General features: G+C 37.2%; 1 long non-coding RNA gene across 1 annotated transcript; it reads right to left on the bottom strand.

The window, feature by feature from the left end:
- Nucleotides 1-6: 6 nt before the first annotated feature.
- Nucleotides 7-19447, bottom strand: LOC140149219 (uncharacterized). The gene is made up of 3 exons (XR_011858565.1): nt 19307-19447; nt 2855-2989; nt 7-1746 (listed from the first exon to the last, which is right to left on the bottom strand). It is a non-coding gene; the product is annotated as an uncharacterized lncRNA (long non-coding RNA).
- Nucleotides 19448-19452: the final 5 nt, after the last annotated feature.

Below are 19452 nucleotides of genomic sequence, written 5' to 3'. Positions count from 1 at the left end.
TAAATCTATACTCTTTAGTGCAACTTGAACATTTAAAGTACATTTGCCCAGAATCAACAGTTTCATGATTCAAATGTGTTGCACCATTATCACCACTCTGTCTGATTCCATGATCATCATTATCATTACCATCTTGGGTGGTTTCACCCCCATCATTATAATCCTGCCTGTTTTCACCCTCATCACTACCTGTACTACAAGGTTTCTCCCATTCTTTTTGTTTTTGATCCACTCTATTTGTTACTTTCACCAATGGCTCTCCGCACATTTTGATATGTTGCAGGCAGCTCAACTGGGAAGTAAATTCCATGCCACACTTACTACATGTGGGCTTGGGCACTTCTTCATGCGTGTATTCGTGTTGAGTACACATACACTTTGCTCTGAAAGGCATGGCACAAATCTTGCAGAAAAACAATGTGTCACCAAAATGGAGCTTTCTATGCTTTCGTATTCTGGTTGGATACTCGGAGGCATAACCGCATACGTCACATTTGTAATCCTTTAGTCCCTTATGCATTTGAGTATGGTATTTCATATAGGTACGCTTTGCCATCACCTTTCCACAAATGTTACACTTCTTCCTGCCATCAGCCAGCATTGTGTAATCACCTGCCCTTTTACCCCGCCATTGACGGAAAGGTCTGTTGACTTTATGTCTGTTGACTTTATGTCTTCTGGTTATGTGTTCAGATTTACAGTGTTCGATCAGATCAATTTTATTGGCAAAAGATTCTTTCACATATTTTACACTTAAAATCTGTCAAATCGCAACTATATCCTGGATTGTTAGCTTGAGAAACTAAATGATTGTGTAATCCTATATAGTCAGTGAATTGCTTCCCACAACTATAGCATGACAGGTCTTTAAAATCTATGGGTCTGTTTTTCACTTGTACATGCTTCTTGGCTCTGATATGGTTGTTATAAGCATATAATGTCGCATACCTTATTTTACATACACTACATTGGTACTTTACATACTCTGGATGAATTCGCATATGTACATGAAATTCAGGGCCCGTGTGAGTAAATGCCTCTGTGCAATACTTACATTTGTATACATCTAACTGGTTATGAATTTTAAATAGATGATCTTTTAATTTCAGATTTGAGGAAAATGTTGCACCACATTTATCACATGTTTTTTTCAAATTTTTTTGGACTGGCTTGTCTCCAATCTTATGGACCGTCCACAAGTGGTATTTCATGTTTTTTTTCCATGTTAGTGTTACACCACAAATAGAACAACTGACCGTTTTGCCTTCATGTATTGAGTCTATGTGATCTTTTAAGCTACTTCTTGATTTGAATGTTTTTTTACAATAGTGACACTGGCCTTGCCAGATTTGTGGTTCTGATTTTTTACCGTGGGGATGAGGCTCTGAATTTTCACCACTGGGATGAACGTCCTGAACATGAATACATTTCTTTATATACGAGGTGAAAGATGCTCCACAGATTTCACAATTGTGCATTCTTTTATTACCTTCATGAACAGTTCGTATATGTGCTCGTAAATATTTATTCCTGGCAAAGTTCTTGCCTTGGCATAGATGGCATGCAAATGTTTTATCTTGTGGTGACTGGGAGTTTGACCTTTGACCTCCTTGCATCTTAACCCGGTTTACTTTCCTCTCAGTTACTGCCAGATTCTTTCCAGATGACTTAATCTTCTTCTTTTGTTGAATTTTTTCTGTGGTACAACACTGGGTGTTTCCTTGGGTTCAGAATTGTCAGCATTGTCTGTATAAAGATAAAATGGATCAACAAATTAAACTACTACATGTATATCGTTTGTATTTTTGGCAAGGTGGGGCTGTTTATTAGAAGTGAATTTTCAGTGATAAAAGCTTTAAAATGTGTGGCAAACTTCTGAAGAATCACCCACTTCTGGATTCAAAGAGCACACGGAACCGTCAGTGTTTGTTAGCATGATATTTTAGTGATAGAACAAAATAATGCACCAGGCATGAGACTGGCTTTTTTTTGAAAACTGTCTGAAAAGGGTAAAAGCGTGTGAATTCAGCCTTAAATGATAAAGCTAAATTTAAGAAATAAATTAATTTACAATTTAGGGGTGTAAATTAACGGTTATTTGTCTAACCGTTTAAACGGACCACAATCCGGACGGTTAACCATGTAAACATATGTAAAAAAATCTTTAAAAAAAAAAAAAAATTTTTTTTCAAAGTTTTCGGCGACTTTGCATTTGACTGGACCTACCGTATTGTCTGTAATAAACACTCCCCCTCTCATAAACGACCCCTCCAATTTTTCAATGCAAAATTGACAAAAATGCAAACATTTCCAAATTCCGACCAGGCCATCGTTTGAATTTGAGTAAGCTTAAAACTTGCATCAGTCATGTCATTGACGATCGCTAAATTCAAATGCATGGACCAAACTTACTAGACTCAAAATTCCATCCATTTCATTGCCTAATTATTGCTTGAAGATGCATTTACTGTTTTTGCGTAGCGACTCCTCAAAAATTGACAAAATGGCTGCCCAGCCCATTTTTCTTTTGTTATTTATTGTTTTCTAAAGTTAAATATCCCATGTGGGCAAACTTTTACATTTTTTCTTTTTTAGTTTCTGATAAATATGTGTCAAGCCATTTTTTTAAAAGTTGGTCCCAACTTTATATGTTTTGAGAAGCTAATTGACCTTTTTAGTAAACCCAATTTGTAGAACAAGGCCATATCAGCACATATTTGAACTCTTTGAACCCCCAATGGGCTATAGATGTCTGGTAAATGTTTTAAAGGTCAAATTAGGACAGGCAATTTTATTCAAATGACGGGCAACCCTCAATTTCTAGCTAAGACCCTGACGTATACCATACATGTACCTGTTGGATCTTGTTGAAGAGTGCCATTCTCATGGGCTAGCATCCCAGCTATAGCCAACAACTGCTCTACATTGCTGATATTCGAGAATTCATCATCCATAGCATCCATTTTGATGTTGTGTAGAATTATCTTTTCTGAGGAGAAAAGCATATGTTTTAAAAAGTTAAAAAATAAAATCCATGTAATCATGGGTGAAGACAGTTCAATATAGTGGTGATGAGAGGTGCTTCTGGTTCAATGCCCAATGTTGCTAATGACTTGGCAAAAACATTATCATAACAAAGGGCAGTGTACAAATTAAGTGGTCATCGGATCCGCTCATTAGACTTTGCAATTGCAATTTTACACAGAAATGAATGGTAAAAAATAACATAAAAATTACAGACCTCCCTCATCAATTTTTGAAAAAGTCTGGAAGATATTATAATACATGACATGTTATTTTATTTACTTCAACTTGGCCTGTAGTAGGCAGGCTCACATCACACACTATAGGTGGCGCTATTCGTCCATAGGGAAGTGGAATGTATGTACGGTCCAAAATTACTTTACTGTGGGCCAAAGACTGGAAAAAATTACTAAAAATTAATTTTGACAACCAATACCTAAATGATGTACTGGCATCAGGGTTCCCGTTAAGGTTTTAAAAATGTGCGTCCGTAGTGACGCAAGTTTGCTGACGAGGTTGCAAAAACTTGCGTCCAGACAGATTTTTGTGCGTCCATCTGAAATTCACAATACACACGTACCCCGGGTCTACACCTCATCAAATGTTGATTGTTAAAAAAAAATAAAAGTGCATTTTCGCTGTGATATTCCATCTCTATTCGCTATGATAATTTTTCTCATTTCTGTGTCAGTTTTGGTCCAAAACGTGGTCAAAAATTAAACAGGTGCAAAAACATGAGCAAAGTCTGTCAATCTTAAGCAAATTTTCGTTCGTACTTTTACTTTCGCATTTCTTTTTTTAAAATTAATGTGTTGTTGATGCTACAAAGCTAAAACACGCGATGCCAAAAATAATACAAAAAAGGTTATCATTTGGATTTTGTCTAATTTTTGCTTTTATTCATCGTAACAATAATACTAATAAAGGAAACAATAGATTATTTATGAGAAAATAAACTTAAAACAATAAAAATTGAATATTGTCAGCTTGTGATAAATAATTTTAAAATAAACATTAACCGCACGTTAGCGGCATGTCGTCAATCCAGCATGCTTGCTTGTAAACAAATCAATCAGGACTTCCCCATCAAACAGCGATCGTTCGGAAAGCATGCAAAAAAGTGCACGATTTCCTGACGTTGCATTTACAAATATTGCAGAATTTACTTCAATTCTTAGCAGGTGGGTCAAAATTTTGGGGCTTTTATTATCTTAAAAATATAAAAGAATACAAATTTCTTATTTTTATCATAAAATGATAAAATTTCGAAGTTTTGTCTGCGTCCACATGCATGTGACATGGACGCAAAATACTTGATTAGCCATGTGAACTTGCGTCCAAATTTGTAAAATACGCGTCTGGACGCAATGACGCATCTGCAATCTATGATCCACCAACTCGACACTCATTAAAGCGCCAAAAGCAATTTGTGTGTAAATCAAACAGCTTTCTTACTTACAGTAAAACTACTTACTTTTTTACCATCTTAAAATTTGAATTTTCATAGATTAAATTACAGAGAAAACAAAAAATTGACAGGGCACAAAAATTATCAAGTCCCCCCATGCACTCCTACATTGTATGGTAAGTCTTATCATGTATCAGAGAAATGGCCCAATGTTCCGACAGTAATTTCATCATAACTTCACTTAGCAATACAGTAGAAGATTGGTTTTGGTGTCAAATTGTTTCTGAGAAGTTCTCTCTTCCAATAAACAACAATTCATCCCGGTGTCGTCACTTAACATTGACTATGTGTACGCATGATCGTTCCCAATTGCGCAGAAAAAGGGGTCATTTTAAAACTATGTTCGCGAACATTTTATGTTCGCGATGTTTAAAAAATAGGGTTGTTTTTGATGACGGTGTACTCGAAATTAAAAAATAGGGTATATTTTTGTGAACCATGATAATGTTGAAATCCCAAGAAATCTTACCATTTCTCGCTCAATTTACTCCCGGATTTCACTTTTGTGATACTTTTTTGCCTTCCTAATAATAATATCCCGGCCTAAATATTCAGCAACACGCTCAACGCGGTTTTATTTGTTTCATGGTTTGTTTACACCGATTACGTCACTGGGGATTTACCCAGTTTGGCCGCTGATTCCATGGGACTTTTTTCATCGGCTTTATTAATGACTCGCCCGGCCTCCGGAGCCTTGACAAACTGGGTACCCACAAACCGGGCCACAAACTCTTCGAAATGCACATGACCTGATCATAAAATGGCACCTGATCTGAACCTTCTGTAGTTGTAGTCAGCAGGGCGAAAACCGCAAATCGCTAACTATTTGGTGACCGGCAAGCTAGAGGTTTTTCTTGAAAATATCTAAAGATGGGGCTGATATAGTGGTTTGGGTGAATTTGTGGCAAATGCCAGAGTTCGTAATTTTGGTCAGTTTATGTATTGGTCACATTCAAGCTTTATTTTGCAAAAAAATTGGGAGGAAAGATTATATTGTTGATAACTGTATCATAAAAAACACAAGATGCATCCTATTGGATGTATTTGTATATATTTTTCTGTTATTTTCCTCATTTATAATATTAAACGGACAACAGAGCTCAGAAAAGACATTGAATCAGAACAAGTGTTTTTGTGTGTGTTCTTGAAATGTTAAAAAAGGGGTAGGCCTACTCTTGTAAAAGTGTACTTGAAATGCAAAAAATAGGGGTATTTAAAAGGGTAATTTGTACCCGTTTTCGTAGTACAAGGAACTTATACGATGTCCTCATTCACAAACTGATACTATCTGTCCATAGTATAAGACTGTTACCGTACGGCAATGTGGTGAAGGAATATTACACAGTTAGACATGTCCACATTGCTTATTATAGAGGGCGACATTCAATCCAAAAAGTTGTGTCCACAGTAGCTCACAGTCAATGGCTTAAGGAGGCACACAGGATCACTAATTATCCATTATCATTCACCTCATAACTCGAAAACTATTCATGTAAAGTATATTAAAGTATACATTTTTTGAACGGAAATGAGCTCATAAATCCATTTAAAATGTCAGTTTTGGGTCAAAAAGTACAATTTTCGAGAAAATCCAAAAAAAAGCGGCTTTTTTGACAAAAAATTTTGGTCCGCCATAAAAAAATTATTTGAAAATCAAAAACTGTAAAACATGAATTTTATTAATTTAGACAAATAAATCTAGAAAGTGTTTTTTTATTTTTTCTAAATTTTGCTTAGTTTTTAAAATATAGGCAAAAAATCAGTAAAAACCGTGTGACCCGTGTTCAAATTTTTGAATCATGGGTGATAAAAAAAGTTCTAGGCCCTAATTTAAAAAATGAAAAAACACTATCTAGATTTTGGCCATATCTAAACGTTTGACTTAAAAACTTACCTCAGTGATGCTTCATTTAGACGCTATGGCGGACCAAAAATGGTTAAAAGTGGTCAAAAGTGAACTTGCCGAAAATCGCGATTTAGAAAAATACAGCGGATTTTAGGTCCATTTTTGAAGATTATTCCATAAATATATATGGTGATTTGTGACGTTTGGTCAAGTTAGAAAATGAGAAAAGGCGTCCTACTGCAGCAGATTGGCATTTTTTTGGTGATTTAGAAGGTAAAATATACAATATAACAAAATTATCCGTGCACATTCGGCAGATGTTTATCCACATGGTGTAGCCATTTTTATTTACTGCAGTCTTGTTTCCATGGTGCAGCAGAGCTTCCGGCAAGGCAGCGGCAAGCGTCAGCGTTTGAGGAGCGACAGGGCGCCATGGACAGACAGGTTCGCGAATAAGTTGCACAGTGCATGGTCGTGTTGCCGCTGAATGAAACCATGATTATTTAAGCACAATTTTGTCCTGTTCCGTATAAAAAAAGATCATGCTCTGTATTAAAATTTATGCGGACATCAGAACATTAAAATTAGCATAGAATAACTGACAAGCAATTATTTTAGCAGATAATCAGGAAGTTTTATGAAATGAAGAATAAATTGAGACATAACGGTAATCATGATAATTGCGATGTTTTTAATTGATCGTTTTTGGTGATTTTCTTTCTTTCTTTTTTCTTTTTTTCTTATTCCGATATTCAATATTCCGTTTTTGTTATTGTAATTGTTTGTTGTTATCATATTTTACTAGCGGGTACCCGCGCTTCGCGCGGGCCCCCGCTAGATGAGTAAATGGGAGCGGTTAGTAAACGGGATCGGTTAGTATAAACGATGGAAATGGTAATCATGTCAATTGGTATCGCTTTTAACAGCTCAATTATTACGCTGTTAGTGATGTGGTAGGCCTACCATTTGTTGCCTCTACTTTGCAAACGTCTTTCTTTCTTTCTTACTTTCCCGTTCTTTCTTTCTTGCTTTCCCGTTCTTTCTTTCTTGCTTTCCCGTTCTTTCTTTCTTGCTTTCTTTCCCTTTCTTTCTTTCTTGCTTTCCCTCTTTCTTTCTTTCTTGCTTTCCCTCCCTTTCTTTCTTGCTTTCCCTCCCTTTTTGTTGCCTCTACTTTGCAAACGACGTTCTTTCTTTCTTACTTTCCCGTTCTTTCTTTCTTGCTTTCCCTTCTTTTCTTTCTTGCTTTCCCTCCCTTTCTTTCTTGCTTTCCCTCCCTTTCTTTCTTGCTTTCCTCCCTTTCTTTCTTGCTTTCCCTCACTTTCTTTCTTGCTTTCCTTTCTTTCTTTCTTTCTTTCTTTCTTTCTTTCTTTCTTTCTTTCTTTCTTTCTTTCTTTCTTTCTTTCTTTCTTTCTTTCTTTCTTTCTTTCTTTCTTTCTTTCTTTCTTTCTTTCTTTCTTTCTTTCTTTCTTTCTTTCTTTCCCTTTCTTTCTATCTTTCTTTCTTTCTTTCCCTCTTTCTTTCTTTCTTTCTTTCTAAGTTCTTTCTTTCTTTCTTTCTTTCTTTCTTTCTTTCTTTCCCTCTTTCCTTCCCTTTTTACTTATTTTTTCTTTGTCTTTCCCTTTTTTTTTTTTGTTTCTCTCTTTCCTGCGTTTCCATTTTTCTTTCTGTTTCTTGCTTGTTCACTTTCTTTCTCTCTCTCTCTCTCTCTCTCTCTCTCTCTTTCTTTCTTTCTTTTCTGTCTGTCTATTTCTTCTTTGTTTTCGCTTTCTCTCCCTTTCTCTTTCTTGCTTTCCCGTTGTTTCTTTTTCTTTCTTTCTTTCTTTCTTTCTTTTTTTCTTTCGTTCTTTCTCTCTTTCTTTTCCTCTTTCCTTCCCTCTTTCCTTCCTTTTTTCCTTCCTTCCTTCTTCTTTCTTTACATAGGCATAAATCCCGGGATGAGTAATAAATTCCTCAATATTTCGATAAGGGGCATGATCTACTGAATCACCTCCATGTTGACGCATGTATGTGGGTTCCTTTATTTCTTTCGTTCGTTCTTTTTTTATATGTGTTTCTGTTTCATCAAGTAGGCCTATAGCAACATTGGGTTTCAAGAAGGTTGAGTTACATAGCGTAAATTCCGGTGTTGGGGTGGGTATACCCCCCAATGTTTTGCTGGCTTCACTGCAAGAAATTGATTTAAGGTTAAACAAAGTGTTGAAGGGCTTTACCTCCAGAAAAAATATTTTATTACCTTATACGTAAGAAAATATGTCTACTTATCATGTGAAATAAAAAATCCGGAAAAAATGTGTGAAAATGTGTTTTTAACCTATTTTTTTAGCTTTTGTCAAGCACTATTATTCGATTTGTTTACAAGCGCCAAGCAACTGTCGTCTAGGAGAGTGATTGACATCTTTATTATTAGAGAAGAATGGAATCTGTATAGTTCATGAATATTCATGTAGTATTTATACAACCTGTATCCCAGCCATTTTGCTTAGCTATCATAATCGCTCATATAAGACGCCCATATGATCCATGGTGTTAAACTGATATTCAACAACTTTATATCTCTCGATCTTTGCGATCCGAAATATTGAATTTCAACTTTAGGCACATCTCTAGCAAGATAATTAAATACCTGTCACAAATATAGGTCTTGAAATGTTACTTGCAACGTTAAAAATGTGAATAGAGAACAAATCGGGTTCAAACATGCTTCACAAATATGAAAGTAATTGTCAACGCCTACTACCAGAATAGCCGGAAGAGGGCAGACTTCATAAGGGAGTGTTCATAATATATTTTAGTGGGGGACAAAGAATTTGAAACTTATTTCGGGAAATTTCCTGGGTTTTTGGTTTTGTTTTTTATTTTATCTTCCTGTTCGGGTGTTTCGGTTGGCACATTTTCGGGCATTTTCATGCACTTCACAGGAGTTTTTTCGTGGCTTTCTGTAGCTGTCGTGTGTCTTTTTCCCCACGTACAGGGTATAAATAATAAATGAATAATAATATATGAAAAAAGAATCTGGAACTTCAACGTCAAAAACAAAACAAAAACAAGACAAACTGTACCCTGCTAAAAATATCAACCCCTATCCTCTCTGAGAATAAAAATAATAAGACTCCAACCTCACCTGCAAAAAAAATTTTTTCGGGGATAATTTGGGATAAGTTCGGGCCTATTTTATTATGACAATTTTCCAAATCTATAAGGTGAAATACGGTGTCGTGGGGATGTGCGGCAGATTTGGGGTGCATTTTCAGCCATTTAGTTTAGACTCTGTTGCATTTTTAGCCATGATTTTATTGACCCTCAGTGTCTTGAAAATTAGGTTTAAGAATGGTATTTTTCAATGATTTTCTCGAAAAAAGTAAAAATTTGCGAACTTTCAGTCCAAAAGTTGATACAATTTTGGGTCTGTTTTATTCAAATTTGGTTTAAAATCGCATCCGTAGTTTTTTCGGAGTCACAGCCTCACATCCTTACCCAAACCAACTTGAGAAGGTTCCCCGGGTGTGTGCAAATTTGCAATTTATAGGCCTACACTCATCATTTAAGCCTAAAATCAAAGTGTTAATACCATTAACACTACCATGGCCCGCTTTTGTCGTGATGACTGGCTTCCAAAATGTAGGCCTATTTTAAATTATAAATCTGGTCCCGCTTAGAGGTGTGTTTTTACCCGCTGAGGTCTCTCCTCGGGTTCGTGGATGTGCCACAGTTTTGGACTAGGCCTACCTTTTCAACGACTATGATGGGTGGGTTTACAGCGAAGACCAACTTTTGGGCGCATTTTGGCAAAAGTGCCCTTAAAAAAGCGTCAAATTAGGCCAAATGTGGGTGACTGCAGTCCGCGTGTTACAAATGTTTTGATGATACCCGCCCGAGGTGTTATAAAAAAGTGGTCGGGCCTGCTAAAAACCTCCCGAATCAAGCATGGGTAGGCATACCAAAATGCCTTGAGACCCCCCAACCCAGCGCCGGGACCTCCATGACATGATATTCTCCCCGAGTCCACCAGAAAATATAAAAATATAACATTTTGATAGTCCTACTAGACCTAGGCCTATATTTGTCTGTAAACCTTTCTTGAATTTGTAGGCTACCGCCTATGTCTAACGTGATGACAGTAGCGTAGCTGCCGGGGGGGGGGGCCTATTTGGGCCCCCGCCCCCTAGTGCAAGGAAAAAAGAGGGAAAGAGGGGGGGGGAGGGAAAAAAGAGAGGGGAGAGGAGGGGCAGAGAGATGGGGAATCCAAACGATATGCAATAGGCCTACAGCTCAATAGGCCTACCATATAATGATTATTATCAATAAGCCTGGCAAAATTGTCTATTTGGGCCCCGCCCCAGTGGGAAATTTGGTGGATTTGGGCCCCTCAAAAATCCCAGCTACGCCTGCCATGCGTGATGATGTTGCAAAGTTGCGGAAGTTCATTCATAAATTTCCCATTTCCACTCGACAACAACCCGGGACAACAACAGGCCAGCACGCAGCGCGCAGTAGCTAATCCCCGAGCTAATCAGAGACATGTGCGTTTCTCTCTTCAATGTACGCTTCAAATAATTATGCTCTCAAGCGCCGAAAGTATGATAATGGAAAATATTTATAATGAACACTCCTTATTTAGCCACACCTCAGTTCCTTTCTCGGGTTGCCTGGTATATCAGCAAAATCCTACACCTATCGCCTTCCCTTGGTAAAATCCCTGATAAAAACTATAGAGGTGCTATTGAAATTGAATTTCGGCGCCGGAACTTCCGTCATTCTAGCATAATGGATGGATATGCAGTGGCGCCGCTAGGGGGGCAGTATTTCCACCAATATTTTTTCTTTCCCACCCAGTTTTTAGGCAAAATCCCCACAATTATGTAATTTTCCACTTTTTATGGCAATTTAGTGCAAAATGATGATTTCAAGTGCCCGTCTCAAATTCACTTCCCCCCCCATGCCCCGCTGAAAAAATTCTGGTTCCGCCACTACGGGTATGGCCATAGCTAGGGGGCTTTCCCACCCACCCCCAGTTGCCCTTGGTTATGCTGGATGTATGAGAAATTTAGAGCTTGTTCAATTCCACCAATTTTAGAAATTTTAAAGGTATATACAGTGTATATAGGATCACAGTCAAATAAAATATCGTAGGCCTAATAATTTTACCAATGGCATTTATTGAGCTGCTCCTATGGTTTAATATTGATATTATATAATTGAGCTCCTTGTCAAGCTCCTGAGTACAGTGACTAACTGAGCTCCCGCTATTTTCAGAAATGAAGGCCTGGCCTTAAATGAATAGGCCCTAATTAGGATTGAGGCAGCCTTTTGTTTCATTTTACAGAACTTTTTTAATCCCCCAAAATTAGTGGGTTTTTTTAATGGGGAGTAGGCTTTTAAAACGAAATTCAAATTTGGCAATATTTTCCATTGCTTAACGAATTGATCTGCGTGAAAATGCCTAAACATGTGGCCAGAGCGGGATGAGTGGTATAAAAATCTTAACTTGTGAGAAAGGACGTAGGCCTATGGGGTTGTATGAGGTTGTGGATCACGAAATGCCCCTTTAATGTGTGCTAGGTAAAGTCATTCTTCCTCCCTTCGACATGCCAAAATTTATTCCCTCCCCGCCCGGCTTGCCAAAAATTGCTTTCTCGAAAGGCTGTGCAATCAGTAGGCCTACCGGTATTAGCCTACTAATTATAAGCCAAAATTTCCAAGCGACTCGCTAAAATCGCTTGCCTCCCGCTCGGCCAGCCAAAAATCGCTTGTCCGCACCCCCTGGACTGCCAAATTTTGTGGCCCCTCCCCTTGGCCTGCCAAAACTGTGCCCCACCCCTTTGCATAGGCCTAGGCCTATATGCCAATTTTTGGGATCCCCAATTTCCATACCCATACCTTAAACCTGTTGCAAGCGCAGCAAGCATGAAAATGTGCACATTTTTTTCGCGCCCTAACTACCCCCCCACATTTTCCCTCCCATGCACCAGGTTCATTGGCGCTAGATTTTAAGCTAGAAAATACCTAAATATTTTAAAATCCAAACTCGGCAACACCACTTTATCGGGCAAATAGAGCGCGTCGGATACGTAAACAGCGTGTTTAAAAAAAAATGAGAGTGTCACTTTTGTCCAAAAAATTTCGAATTTTGGCCTTGAGCAGCGACAATCAGAGGTAAGAAAAACACAGTATGACGCAGCTTGAAATATAGAATCACTATATCAATTTTGAAGTTTGTACTTCAAAGCACGAGCAAACGAGGTGAAATGGTTCTAAAAAAAAATTGATTTCGCTGTATCTTTTTATCGCGAAACTAGACAATTTGACAGCAGCGAGTCGGAAAAATAGCAAATATCTCAATTTTCTGCTATCGAAATAAAAATTTAAATAGCACCTGCATATAGAAGAGGGTTTATAGAAATAATGTAGGTCAGAATTTTGTCTATGAAATCGTGCACGGAATTGTTATTACTGGTTACAAAACGACATACAAGTGGAGGCCATTTTACTTCAAATTCGGCAAACATGTAAGCTTACTAAACCAAGTCGAGACAAGCAATATCAAGAATGAATATGCACATTCTTTTTATTGACTTGTTTGTAATGTCGTCGTAGTTCCCAACAAAATCGCCACTTCCACTGAGAAATAATTTTACCAATGGCATTTATTGAGCTGCTCCTATGGTTTAATATTGATATTATATAATTGAGCTCCTTGTCAAGCTCCTGAGTACAGTGACTAACTGAGCTCCCGCTATTTTCAGAAATGAAGGCCTGGCCTTAAATGAATAGGCCCTAATTAGGATTGAGGCAGCCTTTTGTTTCATTTTACAGAACTTTTTTTGTAATCTTAGTGGGTTTTTTTTAATGGGGAGTAGGCTTTTAAAACGAAATTCAAATTTGGCAATATTTTCCATTGCTTAACGAATTGATCTGCGTGAAAATGCCTAAACATGTGGCCAGAGCGGGATGAGTGGTATAAAAATCTTAACTTGTGAGAAAGGACGTGGGCCTATGGGGTTGTATGAGGTTGTGGATCACGAAATGCCCCTTTAATGTGTGCTAGGTAAAGTCATTCTTCCTCCCTTTCGACATGCCAAAATTTATTCCCTCCCCGGCCCGGCTTGCCAAAAATTGCTTTCTCGAAGGCTGTGCAATCAGTAGGCCTACCGGTATTAGCCTACTAATTATAAGCCAAAATTTCCAAGCGACTCGCTAAAAATCGCTTGCCTCCGTCCTCGCCAGCCAAAAATCGCTTGTCCGCACCCCCTGGACTGCCAAATTTTGTGGCCCCTCCCCTGGCCTGCCAAAACTGTGCCCCACCCCTTTGCATAGGCCTAGGCCTATATGCCAATTTTTGGGATCCCCAATTTCCATACCCATACCTTAAACCTGTTGCAAGCGCCTTGCATGAAAATGTGCACATTTTTTTTTCGCCTTCTAACTACCCCCCCACATTTTCCCCTCCCATGCACCAGGTTCATTGGCGCTAGATTTTAAGCTAGAAAATACCTAAATATTTTAAAATCCAAACTCGGCAACACCACTTTATTGGGCAAATAGAGCCCGTAGTATACGTAAACAGCGTGTTTAAAAAAAAAATGAGAGTGTCACTTTTGTCCAAAAAATTTCGAATTTTGGCCTTGAGCAGCGACAATCAGAGGTAAGAAAAACACAGTATGACGCAGCTTGAAATATAGAATCACTATATCAATTTTGAAGTTTGTACTTCAAAGCACGAGCGAAACGAGGTGAAATGGTTCTAAAAAAATTGATTTCGCTGTATCTTTTATCGCGAAACTAGACAATTTGACAGCAGCGAGTCGGAAAAATAGCAAATATCTCAATTTTCTGCTATCGAAATAAAAATTTAAATAGCACCTGCATATAGAAGAGGGTTTATAGAAATAATGTAGGTCAGAATTTTGTCTATGAAATCGCGTACGGAATTGTTATTACTGGTTACAAAACGACATACAAGTGGAGGCCATTTTACTTCAAATTCGCAAACATGTAAGCTTACTAAAACAAATCGAGACAAGCAATATCAAGAATGAATATGCACATTCTTTTATTGACTTGTTTGTAATGTCTTGTCGTAGTTCCCAACAAAATCGCCACTTCCACTGAGAAATTATGGCCGTGTTCCCAAAAATCTTGATGCTCGGATATTGAAAAAAAAATTGAAATGTTTGAAAAGTTCATTTCTTTTTGAGCCAAGTGGAAAATTCAAGCATAATAATAACCAGTACACTTTCAGCTTTTAGACGTAGTTTATGCGTTTTCTCTCTCGATATTTATTTCCAGAAATAGATAATTTTAAAGGGGGCTACATGCAGTCTCATTCTGGATCGATCATTACAAAGTTTAGTATAACCTTAAACGGACCCATCCCCCATACCATGCCAAGAGAAATCTACGCCATTGTTAATGTTGCCAAAAGATGCCGGATTCACTATTAATATGCCTACTTCAAGAAATGTTTTCATCCCTCCCCTAATGTCAAAAAGAAATCTACGCCACGGATATTTAGCGGTTGCGGTTTTATACCATGCTATAATCTGCTAATAATGCCCCACACTCCCCATCGAAATTCATCACAACATGACAAACGAATAAACTCAAATTACTTTCCAATACCGTATATATGCCTAGGCCTACCTTGAATTTAAAATCTTCGGAAAGTCATCACAAAAGAAGTTTCCGAAAGTCATAATTTGCATAAACGAATGCAGTTGATTTATTATTATAGCCGTTGCGGTTACCATGCCGCATAATACCCACTCTCCGTCGAAAGTCACCACGAACGGATAAACTAATATCACTTTCAAAATTATTAGATCACTTGGACCATTTATTTTCAAAATACGTAACTTAAAACCACCTTTGTCTCAGCCATTAATTTGTTAGTTCCGTCTAAGAGATGTGATATTTTCCGTCTTAGATGAAACTGGAAGTTTTGTTACCATTAGCGCGCCGGAAGTTGCCACGACCTGTGCGTAATCCGCGTGATAGCAACGGACCGTAAATAAGCGGGCCACCATTGGTTGATCTACCGAATAAATCCAAATAATTATTTGTATTTATTAATTTATCTATCTATCTATGCATTTACCATTCATCTGGAAATGCTAGAACTTATTTATTTATCTATTTATTAATTTATAATTTATCTATAATCTCCGAGATGATACCGATGAATCGATCAGTTCCTCTTCAAAGTATCGATTATCGGCAAGTTCCTCTTTAATAGTATAGATTTTCAACTTTTTACGGAATATCAAACACGTACAACAGTCATAGGCCTATTATAGGCCTAAAGCCACAATAAAGTTGTAAAATATTTTGTACCGCATATAAAAGTGAATAAAATACAACAACAAAAATTTAAAAAAAGTGTGTCTGTTGTTGTTTTCAATCAAATAAACGTGTAAAAAGTGGGGTAAAAGTTGTAATATGTCTTGAATAAACTTCTTGTAAAACGGACAAAAAGTAGGCCTAGGCTATATGTTAAACGGGCAAAACACGGAGAGGTCACAAGAAAACTGAAAAACACGGAAATTTACATAGCCTAACAAAACCGAATTTCAAAAGTAGAAAACGGAACACTTATGGCTATTAGATTGTGGTTTATGCAGTACCGTATATATAATTATATAGGCATCATGCATGCTATAAAGAGCGTTTTAAAACACTGCATGAAAACATTCACGAAAAATGCTTTAAAGCAGTTTACCTTTTAAAGTATGCAGAAAACATTATAAACGTGAAAGTTGAAAGCCAGACAAACATTGCAAATAAAAAGGCATTCGGCCAAAACATTCGCAAAAAGTGTTCGCAATCATGGTATAGGCATACTAATGGAAATGTAGTTAAAATTGGTTATGAAAAAAGCACGAATTTGCGTTTTCGATTATATTTCTCGTTTGAAATTATGCTTTCATAAACGCGTGCTCGCTATGCCGATTTCAAATATCGACATTTTTGACATAGAGTTGTAGGCCTACAAATGTATGCCTAGATGGTCGATATGATGTATTGAAATGTCAACGTTTTTGACATTGCGTTAATGGTCAATCAGGAGTAGAGAACGTTTGAAAACGAATCTTAAATCCGTGTTTTAATAACACTTTGAAACATTATTCAGGGCCTTAGGTAGGCCTATCTAATATAGGCCTACCGGTAGTAACTGCTTGCCTATTTTTTATGGTCTTCAAAATGAAGACGAGACTGACCGCAGAGGCTCCCGAACCAAGGCTGGGACTGCATAAAATATAAGCTAATATAATAGGCCTATATTCTTGTCCAACTATACCAACTTGGTAAATCAAATAACAACAATGAAATGAATGAATGAATGAATGAAATAAAACAAATTTTTAAACATAAAATAATAAGCCTAATGATGTACTATAATACGGGCTAAGTCTAGCCTACTAGCAAAATATTTAGGGCCTACGTTTTCTATCGTATCTACCAGATTGTGTCATCATTACAGGGCTTCTTACAAAATGTACGGGTAACTACGGGTAACTACTTCTTACAGATAAATTTCATCTTTTCAAGTTCAGAATGAAACTTGAAAAACAAAACAAAAACAAACAAAAAATTCACTATTATGTTCATATAAAAAAAACCTATAATTTATACCACTATATCAGCACTTTTTTGGCGAAATTTATCGAGTAGGCCTACTGATTCTGGGACGGGGACGGTGGTTGTCTGTCGGCCTGCAGTTTCGCAATGCAATGGTGCAAGCTTTACCTACCTTGGAAGAGATCAATACGATAAAATACGGTAGTGATCGCGATTGGCGACTCCAGCGCCTCAATCAGTAATCACCTCGCCCATCCAGTTTACCATGTGTGCGTGTCTTTGCTAGCTGTACGCCGCAGTACGCATTACGAGAACGCGATCTATTGCGGGAAAACAATAATTTATTTGCTTTTGCATTTTGACGAATTTTTAATGAAAAAGGGTCTTTAAAATAGCTTTTCTTATGGTTCAAATTTTAAGATTTCTTTAAAATCTATTAATGACAAGATAAAATACGGTTTGAAGATGACATTTGTGATGAAAACTCAATTTTGGCTATGTAACACTTCAGTGATCCTGTGTGCATCCTTAACTGTGTAATCCCCATAGGGAAATACAAAAATTTGAAATTTGGACACCAGAAACTTGACGACGTAGTCTAAAAAGTGCTGGTACTTTAATTTATCCTTGATACAGAAGTCAGCATGCAGTGAAAGTTAGATTTCATAAAATAAAATCGCCTTTGTGTAAAATGGATCATCGTGGTAAAAATGGTGCATTACATGCTTTTTTGTACAGTAAGTCAGTGTAAAATGATGGGCGCAGAAAAGTGCAGTTTTTTAAAAACAGACATTTGCCCATAACTTCGCTAATTTTTGACCTACATGTACATGGTACATGAGATCAGGTATACAGACATGGTTGACCCCTCATTTTTTAAGTTAAATAATCACCTTTTTAAACAAAATAATTTCAATGTGAAATATCCTACTTGAAAATTTTGTGAACATGCCTAACACAGTCAAGAATAGGCTCCATCATTTTTTGATTATGATCCCTCCCAGTCTCCCGAAACATCAAAACATCAAAAGCGTTGCACTTATACTTACTTAAGACTGTCCTTTTTCACATAACGCAGACAAAGTAGGGCCAACTTGCCTAGAAATGGTCAAATTTTGGCAAGAAATATCTCTGTGTAATCCTATGTTAAGTCCCATATCACATCGTTATCGGCGATCGAGGTTTTTTTTCTGAAGTTTGGTTGGTACCCACCAGCGTCATCACGTGACACAGCTAAAATAATCAACCGGGAATCGGGGATCGTTAAAACGTCAACAAATTTCAAAACACAGAAAGCAGTAAACTTAATGGCGAGCAGTCCGAATTTTGAGCCATACAAGTTTACGTGGTGGGCGATCTTTTCCTTTAGACCACCCTCGCTATATAGGGACTAAATTATTACTTTTGCATCAAGGTTTAATTTTGCATCAAGGTTAAACAGTTGCCAAACACTTTGAAGTCAAGGTTTAATGTATTGGAAGGAGGGCAGGGCTTCGATAAATGAGGGAAATTATGGGGTAAAAAACAAGGTTAAAACAACTTTTTGAAAACAAGTGAAAACGGCTATTCTGCTATGGAAGTTTTTGTCTCAAAACACAATTAAAAAATTATCGGAAAAGCAAGAAACATACCTTCATAAAATCAGCATAACTTCCGTCACATAAAAAAGATGATCAGATGAGTGGAAAGATGCAAAGAATTTGTGAAATGACGGATTTTTAAAAGAAAAATACATCGTGTTTTGGAGAAATTACGCCATCTTGAATAAATGCACAATTGCGTCATGCAGTTAATTACTGTCAAACGCGCTTTCAAATGCTTTATTCGCGAGCGTAAATCACCGTCAGAACGAGCGTACAACATGCGCTCGTGCTGCACGAAAGTTTTTGAGTTTGCATCACCGGTTTTGTATTCCGCTCTTTTACGTCAAAAATTGCGATAAAAACATGGATTTTGGAACAAAATGAAGCTTGTTCGACGAAATAAAAGGTATGTTTGTATAGCTAAGAACATGTTTAACCTTGATGCGAAAGTTTAATTTGATAAATTCGTAGTTTTAACCTTATATAGCTCGGGTGGTCTAAAAGAAAAGATCGCCACATGGTGAACTACCCGTTTTCGTGTAAAATAGGGGTAAAAAATGACGAAAATGTTCTTGAAATCGCGCAAAATAGGGGGGTATTTTTTACTTAGGGAATGATCATGCGTTACGCCTTTGAATGTTAAGTGACGACACCGGGCAATTCATGTTAATAGAATTAATTTGAAATTTTTATGCCTGTCCCTACCCTGGGCCCTGATGTTTACATGAAATAAATTTAAGCTTACTTCATGCGGGACTTCATGCAATGCCTAGCTAAATTGGATAGTTTTGAAACAGTCTTAGATCTTACCTGTACGTTCCAAAAGAATTACTGATAAAGATACACATAAATAAACCAATGTAAACGGCAATTATCATAAAGAAATTCAGGCAAACATTTCACAAATTTCCAGAAAATGCACTGAGACCGTCGTGGTTCGATCAGGTTCGATTACC

This window comes from Amphiura filiformis, chromosome 1 (assembly GCF_039555335.1).
Source record: "Amphiura filiformis chromosome 1, Afil_fr2py, whole genome shotgun sequence".
Taxonomy (NCBI): domain Eukaryota; kingdom Metazoa; phylum Echinodermata; class Ophiuroidea; order Amphilepidida; family Amphiuridae; genus Amphiura; species Amphiura filiformis.
This window is presented reverse-complemented; position numbering and strand designations above follow the sequence as displayed.